Consider the following 25,311-nt stretch of genomic DNA (forward strand, 5'->3'; position numbering starts at 1 on the left):
CTTTAAATGTTTGGTAGAATTCACCTGTAAATCCATCTGGTCCTGGGGACTTTTTCTTAGGAAGTTGGTTAATAGCTTGGTCTATTTCTTTTTCTGAGATGGACTATTTAGACTACTTACTTCTTCTTCTGTTAATCAGGGCAAGCTATATTTTTGAAGGTATTCTTCCATTTCATTTAAGTTATCGAATTTATTGGCATAAAGTTGAGCAAAGTAGCTCCTAACTATTGTTCTAATTTCCTCTTCATTAGTAGTGAGTTCACCCTTTTCATTTTCAAGACTAACAATTTGCTTTTTCTCTTTCCTTTTTTAAATCAGGTTTACTAAGGGTTTGTCTATTTTGTTGGTTTTTTCATAAAAACAACTCTTAGTTTTATTAATTAATTCAATAGTTTTTTTTTTTTTACTTTCAATTTTATTAATCTCACCTTTTATTTTTTGAATTTCAAGTTTTGTGTTTGTCTGGGGGTTTTTAATTTGTTCCTTTTCTAGCAATTTTAGTTGTAAGCCCAATTCGTTGGCCCTCTCTTTCTCTATTTTATGCAAGTAGGCCTGTAGAGATATAAAACTTCCCCTTATTACTGCTTTGGCTGTATCCCACACATTTTGGTATGATGTCTCATTATTGTCATTTTATTGGGTGAAGTTATTAATTATGTCTATGATTTGCTGTTTTACCCAATCATTCTTTAGTATAAGATTATTTAGTTTCCAATTATTTTTTGGTCTATTTTCCCCTGGCTTTTTATTAAATGTAATTTTGATTGCATTATGGTCTGAAAAGGATGCATTTACTATTTCTGCCTTACTGCATTTGATTTTGAGGTTTTTATGCCCTAGTATATGATCAATTTTTGTATAGGTTCCATGAACTGCTGAGAAGAAAGTATATTCCTTTCTGTCTCCACATAAAGCTCTTTTTTTCCTCACATTTTTCAGGGAGTCCGATTATTCTCAAATTGTCTTTCCTGGATCTGTTTTCCAGGTCTGTTGTCTTTCTGGTAAGGTACTTGACATTCTTTTCAATTGTTTCATTTCTCTGGTTTTGCTTGACTACCTCTTGGTTTCTCCTTGAGTCATTCATTTCTACTTGTTCCAGTCTAATTTTCAATGATGTATTTTCTTCACTCACTTTTTTTATATTTCTTTGTAATTGTCCAATTGAGTTTTTATCTTCTATGGAATTTTTTTCCATTTTATCCATTTTATTTTTTAGATCCAAAGATCTATCATATCAAACTTTTCTCGTATTCTATTTACCTCTTTGACTTCTTTCTTATTTATTTTGTGGTTTGATTTATCTAATTCTGAGAGTGCAAGGTTGAGGTCTCCCACTATTATAGTTTTGCTATCTATTTCCTCTTGCAGATCTCTTAATTTCTCTTTTAAGAATTTAGATGTTGCACCACTTGGTGCATGTATGTTTAATATTGATACTGCTTCATTATTGATGTTGCCCTTTAGCAGGATATAATGCCCTTCCTTATCTCTTTTAATTAGATCAATTTTTGTTTTTGCTTGATCTGAGATGAGGATGGCTACTCCTGCTTTTTTGGTTTTGCCTGAAGCATAATAGATTCTGCTCCACCCTTTTACTTTTAGTTTGAATGTCTCACCCTGTTTCAGGTGTGTTTCCTGTAAACAACATATAGTAGGACTCTGACTTTTACTCCAGTCTGCTAACTGCTTCCTCTTTATGAGGCAGTTTGCCCCATTCACATTTATGGTTAGAAGGACTAATTCTATATTGCTTGCCATCCTATTAACCCCTGCTTATGCTTTTCCCCTTTCCTTCCCTCTTACCCCCCTACCCAGTATTAAACTGGTCAACACCACTTCCTTTTCACAGCCCTCCCTTTTTAGGATCCCTCCCCCACCTTAATGATCCTCCCCTTACTTTACCCCTTTTCCTGGAAATTTCTGTATTCCCTTCCCCTTAGCTTACTCCTTCCCTTTCACTTTTCAATGAAGTGGAAGAAGTTTCACCATAAATCGAATATGTCTATTGATACACGCTATGTTCATCTCCCTCCTTTCTTTCTCTCAGATATAATAGGTTACCTTTGCCTCTTCATGAGATGTAGTACCACCACTTTACACTTTTTTATGATATAATTTCCTTTCCACCTCTAGTTTCTAAGACAAATTGTACATATGTTCTTTACATATTTTTTTGACAGAAATATAGTTCTCAAGATTTCTTTTTACCTTTTTAGAAATCTCTTGAGTTCTGTATTTGAAGATCAAACCTGTTATGTAGGTCTGGTTTTTTCATCAAAAATAGATGGAATTCATTTATTTCGTTAAATGTGCATCTTCTTCCCTGGAAAACGATGCTCATTCTTGCTGGGTAAGTTATTCTTGGCTGCATACCAAGTTCCTTAGCCTTTCGGAATATCATGTTCCAGGCCCTTTGTTCTTTTAATGTGGACGCTGCTAGATTCTGGGTTATCCTTATTGTGGATCCTCCATATCTGAATTGCTTTTTTCTAGCAGCTTCCACTATATTTTCCTTTGTCTGATGGTTCTTGAACTTGGCCACTATATTTCTTGGCGTTTTGATTTTAGGGTCCCTTTCAGTAGGTGATCGATGAATTTTTTTCAATGTCTATCTTACCCTCTGTTTCCAGAAAGTCTGGGCAGTTCTCTTTGATAATTTCCTCGAAAATGGTGTCCAAGCTCTTTTTTTCCTCACATTTTTCAGGGAGTCCGATTATTCTCAAATTGTCTTTCCTGGATCTGTTTTCCAGGTCTGTTGTCTTTCTGGTAAGGTACTTGACATTCTTTTCAATTGTTTCATTTCTCTGGTTTTGCTTGACTACCTCTTGGTTTCTCCTTGAGTCATTCATTTCTACTTGTTCCAGTCTAATTTTCAATGATGTATTTTCTTCACTCACTTTTTTTATATCTCTTTGTAATTGTCCAATTGAGTTTTTATCTTCTATGGAATTTTTTTTCATTTTATCCATTTTATTTTTTAGAGACCTGTTTACCTTTTCCAGCTCACTAATCCTGTTTTCCTTGGAGTTGTTTACCTTTTACAACTCACTAATCTTGTTTCTCAATGATTTGATTTCTTTATCCACTCTGTCTTTGAATGCATGAGATGACTTCTCCAGGCTCTCTTGCCAAGCTTCCCTTTCCTTTTCCCATTTCTCTTCCAGCTCTCTTGTGAGAGCCTTTTTGATTTCCTCTATGAGGTTCTTTTGTATTGAGGAGCAGCTTATATCCCTCCCAAGGGATACATTTGGGGACAGTCTGTTCCTAGTCTCCTCAGCATTTGAAGTCTGCTCCCTCTCTACACAGAAGCTGTCAATGGTTAGAGCCCTTTTGAATTTTTTGTTCATTTTGTCAGAGTAGGAATCAAAGAAAACAAACTGACAAGAGAAACAATTGGTCTGTTTTGTGAGGGGATGGGGCTGGATGGTATTAATGGGCTTCCTCTACAGACTGGCGGTAGGGCAGCAGAGAGTCACTAACAGAACAGCAATGACTGTACTGAGTCTGCGCTCTGAGGCTCCGAGAAAGCACTGAGTCAGTCCAGGTGGGGGTTGGGGGTGGCCGAGTTGTGAGAGACGCTGGCTTTCTGGGGTTCTAATCTTCACCTCCGGTGTTTACACCCTCTCCCCTGTTCCTGGCTTGCTGCCAAAATGGAGCATCCACACTGGGGCAAAAGCCCTTTCGCAGAAATGGCAGAGATCACACCCCTCCCCTCTGGTCTGAGCTGTGTGAGCTGCCTGTCTTGCTCTGGCTGCCTTCCCTCAGTCTGCGCCCAGTCTGATTGACCCTCCCCTGAGCAAACACAGACCTTTTCTGGTGACTTTCAAGGATGTCTTCTCTTGGTGATTATTTGTGGATTTCTTTCTGGGTCAAGCATTAAGTCTGAGGCTTGTCATGAAGTAAGTTCTGAGAGAAAACTAGGAGCTCAAGCAGCTGTCTGCCTCCACGCCGCCATCTTGGCCGGAAGTCTGTTGTTGTTTTTTTAACATAAATGTGGGTAAAGCGTTTATATCTTTCATGTTTTTGTCAAAATTTTTGTTTTGGCAAATTAATGTACCTGTGAATGGGTTCAACAATTCTAGAAAGCAAATTAGAATTATATACAAAAAATTATAAACAATTTGACCTAGCCAGTTTATACACTAAAAAAATCAAATAAAGAGGAAAATATTCTATCTGTATAAAAATATATTATAGTTCTTTTTGTGGTAATAACCCCCGTGAAAACTAAGGTAATTTCCATAAACTAGAAAATGTCTGAATATATTGTATTTTAATATATATATATATATATGTATATATACATGTATGCATATATGTAATATTATAATAATATAATGAATACTATTGGAATGTAAGAAATGAAGAAAAATATTATTTCAAAGAAACATAAAAAGACTTATATGAACTGATGCAGAATGAAATGAGCAAGTCAAGGAAAAATTATATTATACCATTATTATTATAAAGGTGAAAAAAATTAAGACATAAACTAATGAAGATTGAAATGGACTGAACTGAGACTAATTTATATAATTAGAAGGTTTGTACAAAGAACTCTGAGAGCTGTGAGAATTCTGAACAATATAATTTATTATCCATGATTCCAGAATACTGAAAATGAAACCTTCTGCTCACCTTCTGACAGAGAGTTGATGGACTTAAGAGTACCGAATAAGCTACATTTTTGAGCAAGATCAGTGAGGGGATTTGTTTCATTTGATAACATACATTTGTTACAAGGATGTTTATTTTGGTTTTGGTTTCCAAAAGCAAAAAGAGTTGAGAGAGAGAGAGAGAGAGAGAGAGAGAGAGAGAGAGAGAGAGAGAGAGAGAGAGAGAGAACCTAGATTTCTATTAATTAAAAAAATAAAATTTAATTTTATGAAAGTTTTGCTGCACACAATACATAATGTGCAAATACAACATCCTAATCTTCAAAGAAAATATTCTTTGTGTTTAAGTTCTCAGACTTTATGAAACATAAATTTGGAACCATATACTGACCTACATTTTCCTTCCTAATTAAATATTGATGATATTAATTTTCGTTTTATTAACAACAATAACAATGCTTAATTTTTCACCTTGAGAATATTCTTCTATACAAAAACATCCAGTTACTGAACAGTTACTTTGGAATATTTTTGAGTGTATCATATATATATATATATATATACACACATTTTAATATGTTTACAATAAATATCTCATAGTGATGGTGTAACCATAATTTAGCTATTTATCAGTTTGTATTTCAATTCTGTGACTCTATTTGGTGTTTTCATGGCAAACATATTGGAGTGGTTTGCCATTTCCTTCTCTAGCTCATTTCACAGATGAGTAAACTGAGGCACACATGGTAAAGTGACTTGCCCAGGGTCACAAAGCAGTAAGTGTTTAAGGCTGGATTTGAAGTCATAAAGATGAGTCTTCCTGACTCTAGTTCAGGTACTCTATCCATTGTGGGACCTAGCTGTCCCATCTGTATGCATTTGTGTATTTAGATGCACATAGATATATTAGATGATAAAAGATAGGATGGAAAGGAGTACAGCAATGATTTTTATTCTTTAGAACAAATCCTTTTGGGGACTTGCTGTATATGAGAGACCATAAAACATGGTGTACAGATGGCCATCCTTGGGGTCAAGATAAAGGAAAGGCAAAAGATACTTCCTGCCTTGGGGGAGGCAACATGTGGATAGACATGTTACATACAGGATAAATAAGAAAATCATGAGCAGAGGGAACACACTAGAATTAAGAGAGATTGAAAAAAGGTTTCCTGTGAAAGTATGGAGTTTTAGTTATGATTTGAAGAAAGCCAGGGCATGAAGATGAGGAAAAGTAATATTCTAGGCATGGAGAACAACAGGAGAAAACATCTGAAGCTTAAAGATGCCCTATCATTTTTATGGAAGTGCAAGGAATTAAATGTCACCTAATCAAGAAGACTGGAAACATGGTGGGGTGGGGCTGATATCCACTAATGAAGGACTTCAAATGCCAGACAGAGGCTTTCAAATTTGATGTTGGCGGTGATAGGGAGCCACTGGAATTCCCTGAATATGGGAGTGGTACCTGGGACCTAAAGAAAATCACTTTGACACATACTATGTGAAATTCTCAGTATTCTGGGTGATTTGAGTTGCCAGTCGGTTTTGATGGAAGTTGTTCTCCGTGAGCAGGATGAAATCACAGATGCAGACAAGCAGACTGTGCAATATTTGCATTACTACTCAACCAGTTATAGCCACTAGTTAACTTTTAGTCTAGGGTCAATGTAATGGCCTTCAGGCCCATGGATCTCCTTTAATGTTCTATTTTATAGAGAGTACGAAAAGTTATTAGTATAATCATCATATCACTGAGTCCCCAGTTAGGAAAATTCCTAATATTTAGACAGGCATTTGGCTCTCTTTTTTGCATATACTTATGTTTGAGGCCAAATCAGGATACAGGAATTGTTTAAATAAAAGAAACTAGCAAAGTATATTACATTCTATTAAGGAAGGGAGGTTAAGGAAAAAATAGACATTTTTTGAAACTTCATTCTTTGAAGAGGGAAGCTCAACTGATAGCTCTTTAAAAGGTCCTCCTTTTTCTTCAGGCTGCACTCGGGACTTCCTCTACCATGCCCCAGAAACCTCTTCATCCTGAAAACTCCTTCTGGCCTTGGGATTCAAACATCAGAGGTACTCTCCACTCCTGTAAGCCTCTTTCTTTTAAAGGAAAATATGTTTCAGAATCTCCATCAAGGACATTGACCTTAAAATCCATGTCTTCACTCCTCTCCAGGGTGCACTCAGGACTGGTCATTTGCCAAATACTATGATAAATACTGGAAAATGGAAGGATAGTTGTTGCCCTCAAACAGTTTACCTTCTAATAGAGGGATAACAGCATGCAAGAGGTAACTTAACAGCATGTAGAGGTGCTTCTTAGCATCTAAGACCATCTCCATCTTCCTGATCTATATCTGGCCCCTGGACCCCTATGGCTCTGGAGAGGAAAGTGAGACAAGTGACCTTGCACAGCCTGCTCACTTAAATCCAACTCACATGTCAGGCCATCATCTCCCTGATGTTTTCATCTTCTTCAAAAACAAAGGACAAACAACATAACAGCATAGAAGGAAAAGTAAATGTAAGCTCCTTGAGTAAATGCAAGCAACTATCTTTTGTTCTGCTTGTATTTCCAATACTTACCACAGTATTTGGCAAATGGTCAGTGATTAATAAATGCTGGTTGAGTAACTTCTTCCCAAGCACTTCACAAGTGCTGTTGAGGTCCAAAGACCTCTTTTTTTGTTTTCCTTCAGCTCATCTCACAAGTTTTCCTTTCAGCTTTTCCTTTAGTTTCTCCTTTTGATTTTTGATCACGTGTTGTCAATTGCTTCCAGCCCAACTCTTTAAGCTCTAGGCACACCAGGGGTATCATTTTCCAGTCCAGATGCTGCTAGGGCTCATTTCTTTCAGTCTCTGCTCTTTCCCCTAATTGTCTACTTTCTCCAGACTACATGCTTTCCTTTAAGAATGTCTGGTTATGATTCAAATCTGCTTTTCAGCTCAAAGATCAAATAGCAACAAATGTCTTTTAGTATTGAAAGGTAATCCTTGAACCTCTGAACTAGAAATCCCATGATGCAAGTCAATTCTTAAAACCCTATTACATCACCAATACTGAGATGTTTCAGGCAAAGATCTTATGCTAAATATGATCACTCATTAGTTCTCATTCTGGATTAATTATTTTGGTATGCTTAGATCATTTTTGTTATATGGTTGTATTGCCTATAATTGAATATAAACCAGTAAAATATAAGCTATATGATCAAAAACTCATACATCACTGAAACATCAGATTTGAATGTATATGTTTGGAGTTATCTTGCTATATTCTGAAAGGATTTTTCAGTATCTCATAGATTTCCTTGTTTCTGTTGTGGTCATTTCTCCCGAATTAGCATTTCTATTGTAGTTTTTCCTGTAGAGAATGTTTTGGCTTTCTTCCAAATGGTGGAAAATTTTGCCCATTTTGATTATCTGATGCTGATAAGCTTTCTACTGGAAAGTTCCCATCTGGCTCAAAGAACAGCAACTGTATTTTTTTCAGGTATGTGACTTCTTTGCAAATGACCCAATAGGACTACCATTTTATAAGGAAAGGGGGAAAAAAAAAGGCTAAACTATGTAAACTCCAAAAGATGTAAAAATGTGAGAAAAAGGTAAGTATATATAAATTCTTCAGTTCATTTTTATTACTTTTGCCACACACTTCCATTTAACATTTCAGAATTGGCAATAAATTCTTGAATGGTAAAACGTATAACATTTCTAAAGACACCAAGAGAAAAATATTATTTAAATAGTGAATTCATGCAAAAAGATGTAGCATTCAATTACTGTTGCCTGTTTAATAAAATGAGAATGCCTGGCCTTTTCAAAATATGTGGCTTTGTAAATATGTACTAACAGGAAGGTACATCTATAAGTATAAATGATCTATATGCTTCATAAGCAATACTTTTAGTACTGAGTCTAGTAGGTAAATAGGAATATGTAAAAGGAAGTTGCTGGCATCTCTTTTAACAATCTTTTTGTTTTTTTCTAAGTGTAGAAGAAGAGGCAGAACTCTTATTTTTGCAATCATAATTCTTACAAGCATATTTAGGTATTTGATTTATGTGTTTATTTCCAAAATAAGTTGCAAATTTTGCGGGTTTTTATGGAAAACATATTGGATGTAACTAAGAGCAGTAGATAAGATAAATATAGGTTCAAACAAGATGTGTGGAGGGAGACTTTCCCAAGACTTAGGATAGTACAAAAAAGGAATAAGCTGTATTAGAAGGTAGAACTTCACTTGATGCTGTCCATTGAGAAGACATTTATTGAAGATGTAGGAAGGATTCAAATATGTGTTGGATTAAAATATTCCTGATTTACCTACTGACTTGGAGATTCAATGACTTTATATTTATTTTTTATTTAAAATAATTATCATTATTATTAAATTTTTGGTCAAGATTTGTTTTTTTTATTTATGTAAATGACTTAATGAGGAAACTTTATCAATGAAGATGGATACTTGCTTTTCAATGTATACAGTTTTAGAGAATTACTTGGGGGCAAAAATAGATAATGTGGCTTTCTGAGATCACATAATCAGGAAGTATCAAGGCAGAATTTGAACCCAACCCAAGTTGTTTCTGACACCAACATATTCCCTTCCTCTTTCACTCTCTCTCTCTCTCTCTCTCTCTCTCTCTCTCTCTCTCTCTCTCTCTCTCTCTCTCCATCTTTCCCTCTACCTCTCTCTCTGTGTCCTTATCTCTGTGTCTGTTTCTTTGTCTCTCTATCCCTTCTTCCTTTTTTCCTCCTTTTCTCTCTTCCCACCTTTTTCTCTGTCTCTCCCTTTCTGCCTCCCTTTCTGTCTCTATCTCTTTCTCTCTTCTCTATTGCTCTCATGGGATTTACTCCCTTCAACTGTCAGGAAGAAGGTATTATCAGATGATTCCAGAATTCTTCAGGAAGGAACTCTTTATTGACCCCCAACCTTTGGGTACCTTTAAACAACCTTTGGAGATATCAATTAGCATATCTTTAGGCAGGTGCAGAATTTGGTTTGCCACCTGGCTCCTTGACCCTCTGAGCTCCTGCCTTTACTTCTCTGGTTACCTGAGAAAATACCCCCAAGGCTGCATTACTGCTATAAAAAATCTGCTTATGATGAAGATCTTTGCTAAATTCTTTTAGGCCTATACCCACCATGAGGTTACTCTCTCTCCCTCCTTATAGTGCCTTCCCTTTATTGGCAGATCTAACTTTGGTCAGTCTAACCTGTGAGTCGATGACTTACTCCCACCTCTATATGCTCTCCCAACTCTATTTCCTATTTGGCACATTTCTGGTGCCTATTTTACCCCTTCATATTGTTTTAACCTATTCCCCCAAATAAATCTGTCTTTTGAACTAGATATTGCAATCTTCACCACATCAATACTGCTACAATTATTATTAATGAATATTAATAATTATTAATATCCATCACTATTTATTACTGTTGAATCATTCCATTGTGTGTGACCCTCTCACTACATTTGGGATTTCTTGGCAAAGATCCTGAATTGGTCTGCCATTTCCTTTTCCAATTCTTTTTACAGATGAGGAAACTGAGATAAATAGAGGTAAGTGATTTGCCCAGGTTCATCCAATTAGTTTCTTAGGGCAGATGTGAACTCAGGAAGATGCATCTTCCTGATCCCAAGCCCAACACTCTACCTGCTGCACCAACTAGCTAATTTTATTATTTATTAAATGATATTGTTGAGTCTATGAGTTGTCTTGTGAGGCTATTTGAGATACTGAATAGAGAACTGGATTTGAAGTTACAAAAACATCTATTTAAATTCTTCCACAGACACTAGCCAATTGTGTAACTTTAGCCATTTAACCTTTTTTTAAACCTCTGATTCCTTATTCGTGAAATAAGAGTCTTAGATTCGATTACTTCCAAGGTGCAGGCCTGGTTCAAATTTGTGACCATGGTTCAACAAATTTATCCTTTTTGCCTTAGTTTTCTCATCTGTAAAATGAGCTGGAGAAGAAAATGGCAAACCACTCCAATATCTATCTGCCAAGAAAGCCCCAATCAAGAAGAGTCAGACATTACTGAAATGAATCCAAAACTTATTTACTACTTATGTTGGTTTTTTTTCCTACTGTAAATCATTTAGTCATATATATGAAAGGATGATTTTTGAGCTGTCAGTACATTTAGTTGAACATAAACTTGAACAAGAATCTTTTCTACTTTGCTGTATGATCTCAGATAAGGAAGGATCCATTACTTCCCAAGACTGGTTACTCCATGTTTCATAAGCTCTACTTGTTAGCAAGTTTTTATAAAAAGAAAGACAAAATTTTCTTTTGCACAGTATTTGCCACTTGGTTTCTCTGTAGTCAAGCAGAAAAAGTTAAACACTTTTATAAACAACTTGATATATAAAAAGATATATTTCTTTAGTATTTTCACATTTTATAAATTTTTTCCTAGAGTTGATATGCCCAAGTTATTATTTAATATGACACTTACTTTGTTTTGTCTTTAAGTTAATTTGTAGAACAACATTTTGGTAGGCTGGCAGATGCTAATATGGTGTTGATAATTTTTCATTTAATCAGAAAATCATAATGACTTTTGAACTGAGGGAAGATATGGAATTTTTTGCATTATTATGCTACTAAATACTGGGTGACTTTGTCCAAGAAAATTAATGATTAGATTTTAAGTTGCTAGAGAGCAGAAATTATGTTTTCTATAAGTTTTTAGGTTTCATTGGGTCAATTAAAGCCTTTGAAAATAGTAGATGATAAGCAAATATTTGTTAAACTAAAGGATGGACTTTACCTCTTTGACTAATTCGAAATGTATGATATTTTAAGATATAGCACATTAGGTATATTTTCTTATTTAAGTCTCATAAGGACCTTGGGAGGCATATACCATTATTAATCTCATTTTTCAGATGAGAAAACTGAATACGGAAAAAGATAAGTGATTTGCCCAGGCCCCTCAGCTACTAAATGTTCAAAGTAGTGTTCAGACACAGGGCTTCCTTCTTCCCATTCCAGTATTCTATCCACTCTGTTGGACAAGAAGATAATAGGTGCTTTTGAGTATCTTCAAAACTTCATTTTACTATATAGTTGGATGTAAATTGAATGCAGAAAAATTTTACTATGGCAATAATTGGCATTATACTGTGATTTACAGTCTATAAAATGTTTTATATGTTATCTCTGATTCCCACAAAAATTCCATAACACACCAAAAATATCACTATGAAACATTTGCAGAGAAGTAAACTGAGGCTTGAGAACTTATGTGACATACTTGAGATCAAATGGTTAATATATAACAAATCAAGTCTTTTGATACCAAATTCAGGGATTTTTCTATTTTACAGCACCCAAATCACCAAATTCTACTTTATCAGCTAGATTAAAATTATCAGAAATTGAATCAAATATAAAGGTGCATATTCATTTGTACAAATATTCATTTGTATAAATATATTCAATCAATACATCCAGAGATTTATGAAAAGCTACATCAATGATGTAATATCACAGAATTGTAATGCTAGGAGGAATGGACTTTAAATTTCATTAAGCTTAAAGCTACTCTTTCATACATGAGAAAATTGGAGCCCTCATTACTCAGATCAAGAAAGCAAGCCCATCATGATTAACACTATAAGTTCCTGACTCAAACCAGTTCTGTTACATGCTTTATGGCTGGAATGACTCAATGTGTATTTGATGGAACTTTAGGAATGAGATTCCAAAGTGTTGATTTCACGATTCCTCCTGTGTTAATCCCAGATATACCAAAACATTTAAGCTATAATACAAAGTTCTGCAATTATTTTGCCCTTGGAATACAGACTTGGCTATTAGCATAATATATTCACATGCAGTTTGTGTATTTCAATGTTAGTTTTGACTTTCTGGTTTTGTTCCAATTATTTTCATAAACCAATGTTATTTATCATAATTCAGTTTGAAAGAACATGTTCCTATAAATATTCACAGTAGAGCTATGTGATCTCATAATTTTTCTCACTATGTTTAACCTTGCTTGTCTTATTTGTTACTTATTCCATGTTAAATGCTTAGTAAAATAGCTTCTTTTAAAGTTTTCTCTTTTTGCCATTAAAAATTCTTTCCATTTGTTCTCATACTTCCCTACCTGCTTCTCACCAGTCTCAATACTAGTTAAAAGAAGGCATCCAACTTTTGTTTCAAATTAGCACCAATTTTTTCAATGCCCAGTGATAAATAAGGTGTTAATTAATTATTAAAGTAATAAATCATTATAATAAAATAAATTCCTTGACATTATAGTAAAAAGGAAAGATATAAATGAAAAATAATTAACATTTTGCAACTAATTAGATACAAAGATGAGGGAGAAGAAAAACTCAAACGAAAAGTTGAAAGAATGGTGGTATAAGTTAGAAAAGACAAGTCTGAAAGGAAAGATGATGACCTGACTCAGTGTTCTCCAAATAGTTTTGATTGCATCCCATTGTTAAGGAAAAAGTATTAAGCTCATCTTCTAATATGTATATATTTATGTGTAAATTGTGTTCTCATACTTCCAAAGTAATAATTAGATGTTATAAACTTTAAACAAAATAGGAACTAAAAAAGGTGACATAATTGAAATGGCATTTCATCCTCCAGCCAATAGGGAACTACTAGAGTGTATTAAACAGAAGGGTAACATGCTCTGATCCGTGCTTTAGGAAAATCACTTTTTGCTGTGTAGCAATTAAATTGGAAAAGGAAGAGTCTTGAGGGAGAGAAATAAATTAGAGACTCTTGCTATAATTTATGCAAAAGGTACTGAGGATTGGAACTAGGATGGTGGCTGTGTAAATAGGTAGATGTACAAATAAAAATGATAAGGCAAAAATTATACTAGATATGTGGCTTGAGGGAACATAAATACAATGAGGTGGTACCAAACATGAGAAATTTAGTGGTTGAAAGGATGATGGTGCCCTCAAATAGGACAATCAGTGATAGAAATGGTTTTAGGAGAAAAGTGAATATAATAAATTGTGCATCACACATTTCAGTTCATTCATACCTCCTCATCCTATATAACTCACTCGGTTACATTAAAAATGAAAATGAGTTTGGAGAAAATGTTAATATTTACTAGGACTGCCTTGGAGTCATAGATTAATCTCTAAGGGCCATTTACACAACCACAAAACAGTCTGGCATAAAGATATAGATATGTTAGGAGAGAAGGGAAGAATTTTCCCAATGGAATCTGATATGAATGTCCTGTAATAGTTAGTCACATTTACTTTGACTACTCTGAGAGCTAACTCCTAGAGCAAAAGAGAGGTTTATAAATCAGTCACAATAGGAAGATGGGGTGCATTTTGAGGTGTTGGAGCATAAAGACAGGTATAGGTGTGTTGGAGACACGTAAAAAATTGGATGTTATGGGGGAGTGGTGAGATGTGAACTATATTTAAGCTCTAATTGAGCAATCACTTATTCTTGGTTCAGATAAGAGCCACCTTAGGTGATGTCAGGGCCCCAATTTGGAAACCAATAACCTAGACTAAGATAAGTTTAAGATTCTGACAGAACATTCAGATCAAGATGTCCAAAACATCTTGACTAACATTTAAACAGTGCTTTAAGGTTGTTAAAGTTTTTCATATATATGTGTGAATAATACACACACACACATACATAATATATATATATATATATATATATATACATATATATATATATATATATATATATATATATATGAAATACTTTATACACGCATATATGGGTGGATAGATGGATGGAAATAAGATATGTAAATGAATTTCATTTGCTCCTGATCAAGACCCTATGAAGTGTATTTATTTTACAGATAAGAAAACCAATGGTGGAATAGGCTAAGTGAGATGCCCAGGGTCACATAATTATTAAGTGCCTGAGGAAAGCCCTTTCTTTACTGACATTTTCAAGACTCCCAGTCTTCTGTGTTATTTGGATGCCTAGTAGTTACTGATATGTTACTAGAGCTTAGTAAGGAGAAACATCTGGTTAGAAGCATACATTTGTGAGGTATTTGTAGAGATGATAGTTTTACTTGTGAGAAATAATGAGATCATTTAGAAAGGTTAGCTAGAGAAAGTGGGTGAGGACAAAGCTTTCAAAGATTACTATGTTTAGAGGACAGGAAGACATTAGAGAGGAGATAGAATGATCAGAGAAGTAGGAAGAACCGAGGGAAAAGAGATTTTTATGGAAAGCATAGAGCAGACGTATCAAATGCCCACACAGGTCTAAAAGGAAGACCATTGCCTCAGGAATATTAGGAATGAGCTAGAATTGCTGCAGAATAACAGCTTAGAAGGGGAAGAGACCTTAATATGAATCAATTGAGCATCTAGGTGTGTTAAGTGCTGGAAATACAAAGAAAGACAAAGCCCCTGCACTTGAGGAGCTCACAATCTAATAGGAGAACCAACAGGTAAATAATTATATAATTTGGAATTATACAGTATAAAAGGAAGGTAATATCTTATGGAAATGGATATGAGGAAGGTGGTAAAAGTCTCATGCATAAAGGGCAATTTGACCTGAGTCTTGAAGAAAGCAAGGAAAGCCAGCAAGCAAAGGTGAGGAAGGAGAGCATTTGAGAGAGAATTTTACAGACCTCACAATCTTAGCTTATTATTCTTCTTAACTCCTAAAAGTTTTTTTTCCTAAAATTTAGAGAACTTGTCATAAAATGCTCATTTTTCCTCTAAACTAAAATTTAAAGCTGAAATGGATATATCTAATAAGGATCTTATTTTTCTTCTAGTAAATGTATTTATTTTAAAACACATTACTTTATAAATCATGTTAAGAGAGAAACCCAGAACAAAAGGAAAAAAAAAATGGGAGAAATCAAAACAGAAAAAAGAAGTGAACATAGCATGTATTGATTTACCTTCAGTCTCCTTAGTTCTTTTTCTGGGTGCAGATGGCATTTTTTGCCCAAAATCCATTGGGATTGCTTTGGATCACTGAACCACTAAGAAGAATTAAGTCTTTCATAGTTGATCACTACACATTCTGCTGTTACTATGTGCAATGTATTCCTGGTTCTGCTTGTTTTGGCTCAGCATCAGTTTGTGTATATCTTTCCAGGCCTTTTTATAATCATCTTGTCCATCATTTTTTTTCTTTCTTCTTTTTTTAACTCAATTTGTGCTAATATATGAAGAAAACTAGGTTTCCGGCCAAGATGGCGGCGTGGAGGCAGACAGCTGCTTGAGCTCCTCGTTTTCTCTCAGAACTTACTTCATGACAAGCCTCTGACTTAATGCTTGACCCAGAAAGAAATCCACAAATTATTACCAAGAGAAGACATCCTTGAAAGTCGCCAGAAAAGGTCTGTGTTTGTTCGGGGGAGGGTCAATCAGACTGGGTGCAGACTGAGGGCAGACAGCCAGAGCAAGACAGGCAGCTCACACAGCTCAGACCTGAGGGGGAGGGGTGTGATCTCTGCCGTTTCTGTGAAAGGGCTTTTGCCCCAGTGTAGATGCTCCGTCTTGGCAGCAAGCCAGGAGCGGTGGAGAGGGTGTAAACACCGAGGTGAAGATTAAAACCCCAGAAAGCCAGCATCTCTCAGAACCCGGCCAACCCCAACCCCCACCTGGACTGACTCGGTGCGTTCTCAGAGCCTCAGAGCGCAGACTCAGTACAGTCATTGCTGTTCTGTTAGTGGCTCTCTGCTGCCCTACCCCCAGTCTGTAGAGGAAGCCCATTAACACCATCCAGCCCCATCCCCCCCAAAACAGACCAATTGTTTCTCTTGTCAGTTTTTTTTCTTTGATTCCTGCTCTGACAAAATGAACAAAAAATTCAAAAGGGCTCTAACCATTGACAGCTTCTGTGTGGAGAGGGAGCGGACTTCGGGTGCTGAGGAGACTAGGAACAGAGTGTCCCCGGATGTGTCCCCTGGGAGGGATATAAGCTGCTCCTCAATACAAAAGAACCTCATAGAGGAAATCAAAAAGGCTCTCACAAGAGAGCTGGAAGAGAAATGGGAAAAGGAAAGGGAGGCTTGGCAAGAGAGCCTGGAGAGGTCATCCCATGCATTCAAAGACAGAATGGATAAAGAAATCAAATCATTGAGAAACAAGATTAGTGAGCTGGAAAAGGTAAACAACTCCAAGGAAAACAGGATTAGTGAGCTGGAAAAGGTAAACAACTCCAAGGAAAACAGGATTAGAGAGCTGGAAAAAGAAATCAGCTCTCTAAAAAATAAAATGGATAAAATGGAAAAAAATTCCATAGAAGATAAAAACTCAATTGGACAATTACAAAGAGATATAAAAAAAGTGAGTGAAGAAAATACATCATTGAAAATTAGACTGGAACAAGTAGAAATGAATGACTCAAGGAGAAACCAAGAGGGAGTCAAGCAAAACCAGAGAAATGAAACAATTGAAAAGACTGTCAAGTACCTTACCAGAAAGACAACAGACCTGGAAAACAGATCCAGGAGAGACAATTTGAGAATAATCGGACTCCCTGAAAAATGGGAGGAAAAAAAGAGCTTGGACACCATTTTCGAGGAAATTATCAAAGAGAACTGCCCAGACATTCTGGAAACAGAGGGTAAAATAGACATTGAGAAAATTCATCGATCACCTACTGAAAGGGACCCTAAAATCAAAACGCCAAGAAATATAGTGGCCAAGTTCAAGAACCATCAGACAAAGGAAAAGATATTGGAAGCTGCTAGAAAAAAACAATTCAGATATGGAGGATCCACAATAAGGATAACACAGGATCTAGCAGCGTCCACATTAAAAGAACGCAGGGCCTGGAACATGATATTCCGAAAGGCTAAGGAACTTGGTATGCAGCCAAGAATAACTTACCCAGCAAGAATGAGCATCGTTTTCCAGGGAAGAAGATGGACATTTAACGAAATAAATGAATTCCATCTATTTTTGATGAAAAAACCAGACCTACATAAAAGGTTTGATCTTCAAATACAGAACTCAAGAGACTTCTAAAAAAGGTAAAAAGAAATCTTGAGAACTATACTTCTGTCAAAAAAATATGTAAAGAACATATGTACAATTTGTCTTAGAAACTAGAGATGGAAAGGAGATTATATCATAAAGTATAAAGTGGTGGTACTACATCTCATGAAGAGGCAAAGGTAACCTATTATATCTGAGAGAAAGAAAGGAGGGAGATGAACATAGCGTGTATCAATAGACATATTCGATTTATGGTGAAACTTCTTCCATTTCATTGAAAAGTGAAAGGGAAGGAGTAAGCTAAGGGGAAGGGAATACAGTAATTTCGAGGAAAAGGGATAAAATAAGGGGAGGATCTTTAAGGTGGGGGAGGGATCCTAAACAGGGAGGGCTGTGAAAAGCAAGTGGTGTTTACCAGTTGAATACTGGATAGGAGGGTAAAAGGGAAGGAAAGGGGAAAAGCATAAGCAGGGGTTAATAGGATGGCAAGCAATATAGAATTAGTCCTTCTAACCATAAATGTGAATGGGGCAAACTGCCTCATAAAGAGGAAGCAGTTAGCAGACTGGATTAAAAGTCAGAATCCTACTATATGTTGTTTACAGGAAACACACCTGAAACAGGATGAGACATTCAAACTAAAAGTAAAAGGGTGGAGCAGAATCTATTATGCTTCAGGTAAAACCAAAAAAGCAGGAGTAGCCATCCTCATCTCAGATCAAGCAAAAACAAAAATTGATCTAATTAAAAGAGATAAGGAAGGGCATTATATCCTGCTAAAGGGAAGCATCAATAGTGAAGCAGTATCAATATTAAACATGTATGCACCAAGTGGTGCAGCATCTAAATTCTTAAAAGAGAAATTAAGAGAGCTGCAAGAGGAAATAGATAGCAAAACTATAATAGCGGGAGATCTCAACCTTGCACTATCAGAATTAGATAAATCAAACCACAAAATAAATAAGAAAGAAGTCAAAGAGGTAAATAGAATACTAGAAAAGTTTGATATGATAGATCTTTGGCGAAAGCTAAATGGAGACAGAAAGGAATATACTTTCTTCTCAGCAGTTCATGGAACCTATACAAAAATTGATCATATACTAGGGCATAAAAACCTCAAAATCAAATGCAGTAAGGCAGAAATAGTAAATGCATCCTTTTCAGACCATAATGCAATCAAAATAACATTTAATAAAAAGCCAGGGGAAAATAGACCAAAAAATAATTGGAAACTAAATAATCTTATACTAAAGAATGATTGGGTAAAACAGCAAATCATAGACATAATTAATAACTTCACCCAAGAAAATGACAATAATGAGACATCATACCAAAATGTGTGGGATACAGCCAAAGCAGTAATTAGGGGAATTTTATATCTCTACAGGCCTACTTGCATAAAGTAGAGAAAGAGAGGGCCAATGAATTGGGTTTACAACTAAAATTGCTAGAAAAGGAACAAATTAAAAACCCCCAGACAAACACAAAACTTGAAATTCAAAAAATAAAAGGTGAGATTAATAAAATTGAAAGTAAAACAACTATTGAATTAATTAATAAAACTAAGAGTTGGTTTTATGAAAAAACCAACAAAATAGACAAACCCTTAGTAAACCTGATTAAAAAAAGGAAAGAGAAAAAGCAAATTGATAGTCTTGAAAATGAAAAGGGTGAACTCACCACTAATGAAGAGGAAATTAGAACAATAGTTAGGAGCTACTTTGCTCAACTTTATGCCGATAAATTCGATAACTTAAATGAAATGGAAGAATACCTTCAAAAATATAGCTTGCCCAGATTAACAGAGGAAGAAGTAAGTAGTCTAAATAGTCCCATCTCAGAAAAAGAAATAGACCAAGCTATTAACCAACTTCCTAAGAAAAAGTCCCCAGGACCAGATGGATTTACAGGTGAATTCTACCAAACATTTAAAGAACAACTAACTCCAATGCTATGTAAACTATTTGAAAAAATAGGGATTGAAGGAGTCCTACCAAATTCCTTCTATGACACAGACATGGTACTGATACCTAAACCAGGTAGATCGAAAACAGAGAAAGAAAACTATAGACCAATTTCCTTAATGAATATTGATGCTAAAATCTTAAATAAGATATTAGCAAATAGACTTCAGAAAATCATCCCCAGGATAATACACTATGACCAAGTGGGATTTATACCAGGAATGCAGGGCTGGTTTAATATTAGGAAAACTATTAGTATAATTGACCATATTAATAATCAAATTAATAAAAACCATATGATCATCTCAATAGATGCAGAAAAGGCATTTGATAAAATCCAACATCCATTCCTACTAAAAACGCTTGAGAGTATAGGAATAAATGGACTATTCCTTAAAATAATAAGGAGCATATATTTAAAACCTTCAGTAAACATCATATGTAATGGTGATAAACTAGAACCTTTCCCTGTAAAATCAGGAGTGAAACAAGGTTGCCCACTATCACCATTACTATTCAATATAGTACTAGAAACTCTAGCCTTGGCAATAAGAGCCGAGAAAGAGATCCAAGGAATTAGAGTAGGAAGTGAAGAAATCAAATTGTCACTTTTCGCAGATGACATGATGGTATACTTAGAGAACCCCAAAGACTCTGCTAAAAAGCTATTAGAAATAATTCAGAATTTTAGCAAAGTCGCAGGATACAAAATAAATCCACATAAATCCTCAGGATTTTTATACATTACCAACACAATCCAACAGCAAGAGATACAAAGAGAAATTCCATTCAAAATAACAGTCGATAGTATCAAATATTTGGGAATATATCTACCAAAGGAGAGTCAGGAATTATATGAGCAAAATTACAAAACACTTGCCACAAAAATAAAGTCAGATTTAAATAATTGGAAAGACATTCAATGTTCTTGGATAGGCCGAGCGAATATAATAAAGATGACAATACTCCCCAAACTAATCTATTTATTTAGTGCTATACCAATCAGACTCCCAAGAAACTATTTTAATGACCTAGAAAAAATAACAACAAAATTCATATGGAAGAATAAAACGTCGAGAATTGCAAGGGAACTAATGAAAAAAAAGTCAGAGGAAGGTGGTCTAAGTGTACCTGATTTAAAGCTATATTATAAAGCAACAGTCACCAAAACCATTTGGTATTGGCTAAGAAATAGACTAGTTGATCAGTGGCATAGGTTAGGTTCACAGGACAAGATAGTGAATAAAAATAGCAATCTAATCTTTGACAAACCCAAAGATCCCAAATTTTGGGATAAGAATTCATTATTTGACAAAAACTGCTGGGAAAACTGGAAATTAGTATGGCAGAAACTAGGCATGGACCCACATTTAACACCACATACTAAGATTAGATCAAAATGGGTCCAAGATTTAGGCATAAAGAACGAAATCATAAATAAATTGGAGGAACATGGGATGGTTTACCTCTCAGACTTGTGGAGGAGGAAGGAGTTTGTGTCCAAGGGAGAACTAGAGACCATTATTGATCACAAAATAGAACATTTTGATTACACCAAATTAAAAAGTTTCTGCACAAACAAAACTAATGCAAACAAGATTAGAAGGGAAGTAACAAATTGGGAAAAAATTTTTACAGTTAAAGGTTCTGATAAAGGCCTCATCTCCAAAATATACAGAGAATTGACTTTAATTTATAAGAAATCAAGCCATTCTCCAATTGATAAATGGTCAAAGGATATGAACAGACAATTTTCAGATGATGAAATTAAAACTATTTCCACTCATATGAAAGAGTGTTCCAAATCACTATTGATCAGAGAAATGCAAATTAAGACAACTCTGAGGTATCATTACACACCTGTCAGATTGGCTAAAATGACAGGAACAAATAACGATGAATGTTGGAGGGGTTGTGGGAAAACTGGGACACTGATGCATTGTTGGTGGAGTTGTGAAAGAATCCAACCATTCTGGAGAGCAATCTGGAATTATGCCCAAAAAGTTATCAAAATGTGCATACCCTTTGACCCAGCCATACTACTACTGGGCTTATACCCCAAGGAACTACTAGAGAAGGGAAAGGGTCCTGTATGTGCCAAAATGTTTGTGGCAGCCCTTTTCATAGTGGCTAGAAGCTGGAAGATGAATGGATGTCCATCAATTGGAGAATGGTTGGGTAAACTATGGTATATGAATGTTATGGAATATTACTGTTCTATAAGAAATGACCAACAGGAGAAATACAGAGAGGCTTGGAGAGACTTACATCAACTGATGCTGAGTGAAACGAGCAGAACCAGAAGATCACTGTACACTTCAACAATGATACTGTACGAGGATGTATGCTGATGGAAGTGGATTTCTTCAACATAGAGAAGAGCTAATCCAATTCCAATTGATTAATGATGGACAGAACCAGCTACATCCAGAAAAGGACTGGGAAATGAATGTAAACTGTTATTTTTACCTTCTGAATCCAATTCTTCCTGTGCAACAAAAAATTCGGTTCTACACACATATATTGTATCTAAATTATACTGTAATATATTTAACATATATAAGACTGCTTGCCATCTGGGGGAGGGGGTTGGGGGAGGAAGGGAAAAAATCTGAATAGAAGTAAGTGCAAGGGATAATGTTGTAAAAAATTACCCATGCATATGTACTGTCAAAAAATGTTATAATTATAAAATAAAATAAAAAAATTTAAAATTAAAAAAAAAAAAAAATAAAAAAAAAAAAAAAAAAAAAAAAACAAAAAAAGAAAACTAAGAAAAAAAATATTTTCTAATATTTCTATGAAACATTTGCCAAAGTCAAGAAAGGAAGGGGTTGCATTGAATTATGTATCTGCAAAGTATTTTATTTTGGCAGAAATGCTGAGTCATGTGCCTGTGACAGTCTACCCTTTCACCTTTTTCTTTTAGGTTTCTGGGCTTCCTTCAAGACTTAGCTCACATTTTACCTTTCATGCATGATATAGCTGTCCATCATTTTTCTTAGCTCCAATTTCACGTTCCCAATTGATATTGTATATTTCAAACTTAATGCCCCATAGGATTCTCAAACTAAACATGTCTAAAGAAGAACTAGTTGTCTTTCCCTCCCCAACTTACCCTTCTTCTGAACTTCCCATTTGACCATTCTTTAGGTCATATTAGGTTTACAATTTCAGAGCCACCTTCAGAACCCCCACTCTCTCATCTCGCATATACAATCAGTTGCCAAGCCATGTTGATTTTCTCTCAACAGTATTCTTAGCCATTCTCTTCTTTCAATTCATGCAACCAACACTTCTTCCCTAGACTATTTCAATAGCTTTCCAGTTAGTCTCTCTGCCTTCTATAATCCATCTCACAAAAGGCATCCAAAGAGATATCCCCAGACCACAGGTCTGACTGTGCCATCCAAATGCTCAATAAATGCTCCTCGTGTAGTTTCTCAGGTCAAATAAAAACTCCTCCTGATATTTAAAAAAAATTTTACAATGAAGCTTTCAGGCTCCTTAATTATCTTTAATTATTCTTGGTCCTATCAAACTGACATTCTTGCTGTTCATTATCCATATGTGACGCTTTCCACAAGCTATAAACCTGTGCCTTGAATGCATTCTTTTCTTTTTTCTTTCTTTCTTTTTTTTTTTTACGTAGCCATACTGACATTTCCCTCAAAGCTTAGCTCATCTGTGATCTCCCACATGAAGCCTTTCTTTTCTTTCTTTCATTTTTTTTTTTAATCACCCAGGTGTTAGTGTTTCCCCACACCAAATTATATAGCACTTAGTATATCATCTCTGGTAGATTGAAAGAAAGGACTGCTTTGTTTTGATCTTTGTGTCTTCATTGTCTTGCACTGAGTGTGTAGATGGCTTGATAAATGCTAATTAATTGATTGCTTAATAAATACTTACTAGGTTGATTGACTGGTATGGCTTTGGGCATGCCACTTTGTTTTCCTCCCTTATTTTCTTAGTCTATAATATAATGGACTTGTGGAAGATTGGAACTAATGTTCTTTTTTATAAATTTAAATATAAAACTTAGGAATTAGATATATAATAACCAAAGATCTAAGTTTTTCCCCAAACAATGTTATGTTTACATGTTATAAAAATCCCAATTCAATTGAGATTAGGCTAGCTTTCTCATTTATTCAGCCTATAAATATCCTGTTTGAGTCTACCCACTTTACTTGTACAACATGCAGGGCAGACATGGTAAGGAGGAGGAGCTTTTTGTAGTCACACTTTTTTATGTAGGAAGATTTATTTATTTTTAATCCACATTGCTTTATGAGATTACTTTGGATCACTGAACTACTGAGAAAAACTAAAGGGCAAAGATGAACTGGAGCTACTGAAAGTAAATATTATGGAATTTAATAGTCATTTAAATCTACATGTTTTTATATATACATTGTACCCCTTTTTCATACAAACACAGAGGTGCATGTATATTCCCAAACATGCACATATGTATACATTTGATTCAGTGTATATCATCTTTTTACTGAAGAAACTAATCCTCCTTTGAAAACTGAGCCTCATCAACATGGAAATAGCTATCAATATCTTATTTTCTAAGATGGTTCACTAATAACTACATAAATTATTTGCATATTAGATTAAAAAAGTTAAGTTCTCAGTTAAGTAGGTAATGTATTCATGAAGAAATAAAAGTGTAAGTCATTATACAACCTGTAGCCATATTTCTTGCACTGATAAACCAAGATGAACAAATATTGATGAAAGAAAGTGATTAATTCTAATTATGGGTCTATTTGTGTCCCACTATCTGACTATGTATAGCCTATCTTTATCTTTGTCTCTTCAAAGGGGCTTGTCTTATCCTCTGATGTGATCCATTTATAATCCCCTCAGTATAAAAGCCCTGCACTCTACAGTATCTGTCATAACAACAAAAAATTTTGTCAAAATATATTGCTAAATATCGAGCTATTGTAATGTTGCTCCAGGATTTATAACCAACTACATTCATCAATGATTATATTCACATCATGATAGATTATATCAAGTATCATATAATCATCATCATTAATAACTCCAGAAATTCCACTGGCGGGGGAAAAAGCCATAGAAATTTGGGATTATACAACACTGTCATTAAATGACTGAAAAAAAGAAGTCAGAAGTTGGCGATAATAAAAGTTCTAATGATATAAGCAGTTAAGATACGCATTTATAAAAATACTGTATATCTATAAGATGTTAAAAATTAAGTTGTTTTTATCAAACTGTCCATACCCTTTGGTTCAGCAGTGCTGCTATTGGGCTTATATCCCAAAGAAATACTAAAGAGGGGAAAGGGACCTGTTTGTGCCAAAATGTTTGTGGCAGCTCTTTTCGTAGTGGCTAGAAACTGGAAGATGAATGGATGTCCATCAGTTGGAGAATGGTTGGGTAAATTATGGTATATGAAGATTATAGAATATTATTGTTCTGTAAGAAATGACCAGCAGGAGGAATACAGAGAGGCTTGGAGAGACTTACATCAACTGATGCTGAGTGAAATGAGCAGAACCAGAAGATCACTATACACTTCAACAACAATACTGTATGGGGATGTATTCTGATGGAAGTGGAAATCTTCAACATAAAGAAGATCCAACTCACTTCCAGTTGATCAATGATAGACAGAAACAACTACACCCAGAGAAGGAACACTGGGAATTGAATGTAAACGGTTAGCACTACTGTCTATCTACCCAAGTTACTTATACCTTCGGAATCCAATACTTAACA

At 35.1% G+C, this 25,311-nt stretch overlaps 1 protein-coding gene across 1 annotated transcript in view; it reads right to left on the reverse strand.

The window, feature by feature from the left end:
* SPAG16 (sperm associated antigen 16) overlaps positions 1 to 25,311 on the reverse strand; it is a 1,297,727-nt gene that overhangs the window by 349,973 nt on the left and 922,443 nt on the right. The gene's annotated exons all lie outside the window — the stretch shown is intronic.

Source organism: Sminthopsis crassicaudata, chromosome 3 (assembly GCF_048593235.1).
Source record: "Sminthopsis crassicaudata isolate SCR6 chromosome 3, ASM4859323v1, whole genome shotgun sequence".
In the NCBI taxonomy this organism is placed as follows: domain Eukaryota; kingdom Metazoa; phylum Chordata; class Mammalia; order Dasyuromorphia; family Dasyuridae; genus Sminthopsis; species Sminthopsis crassicaudata.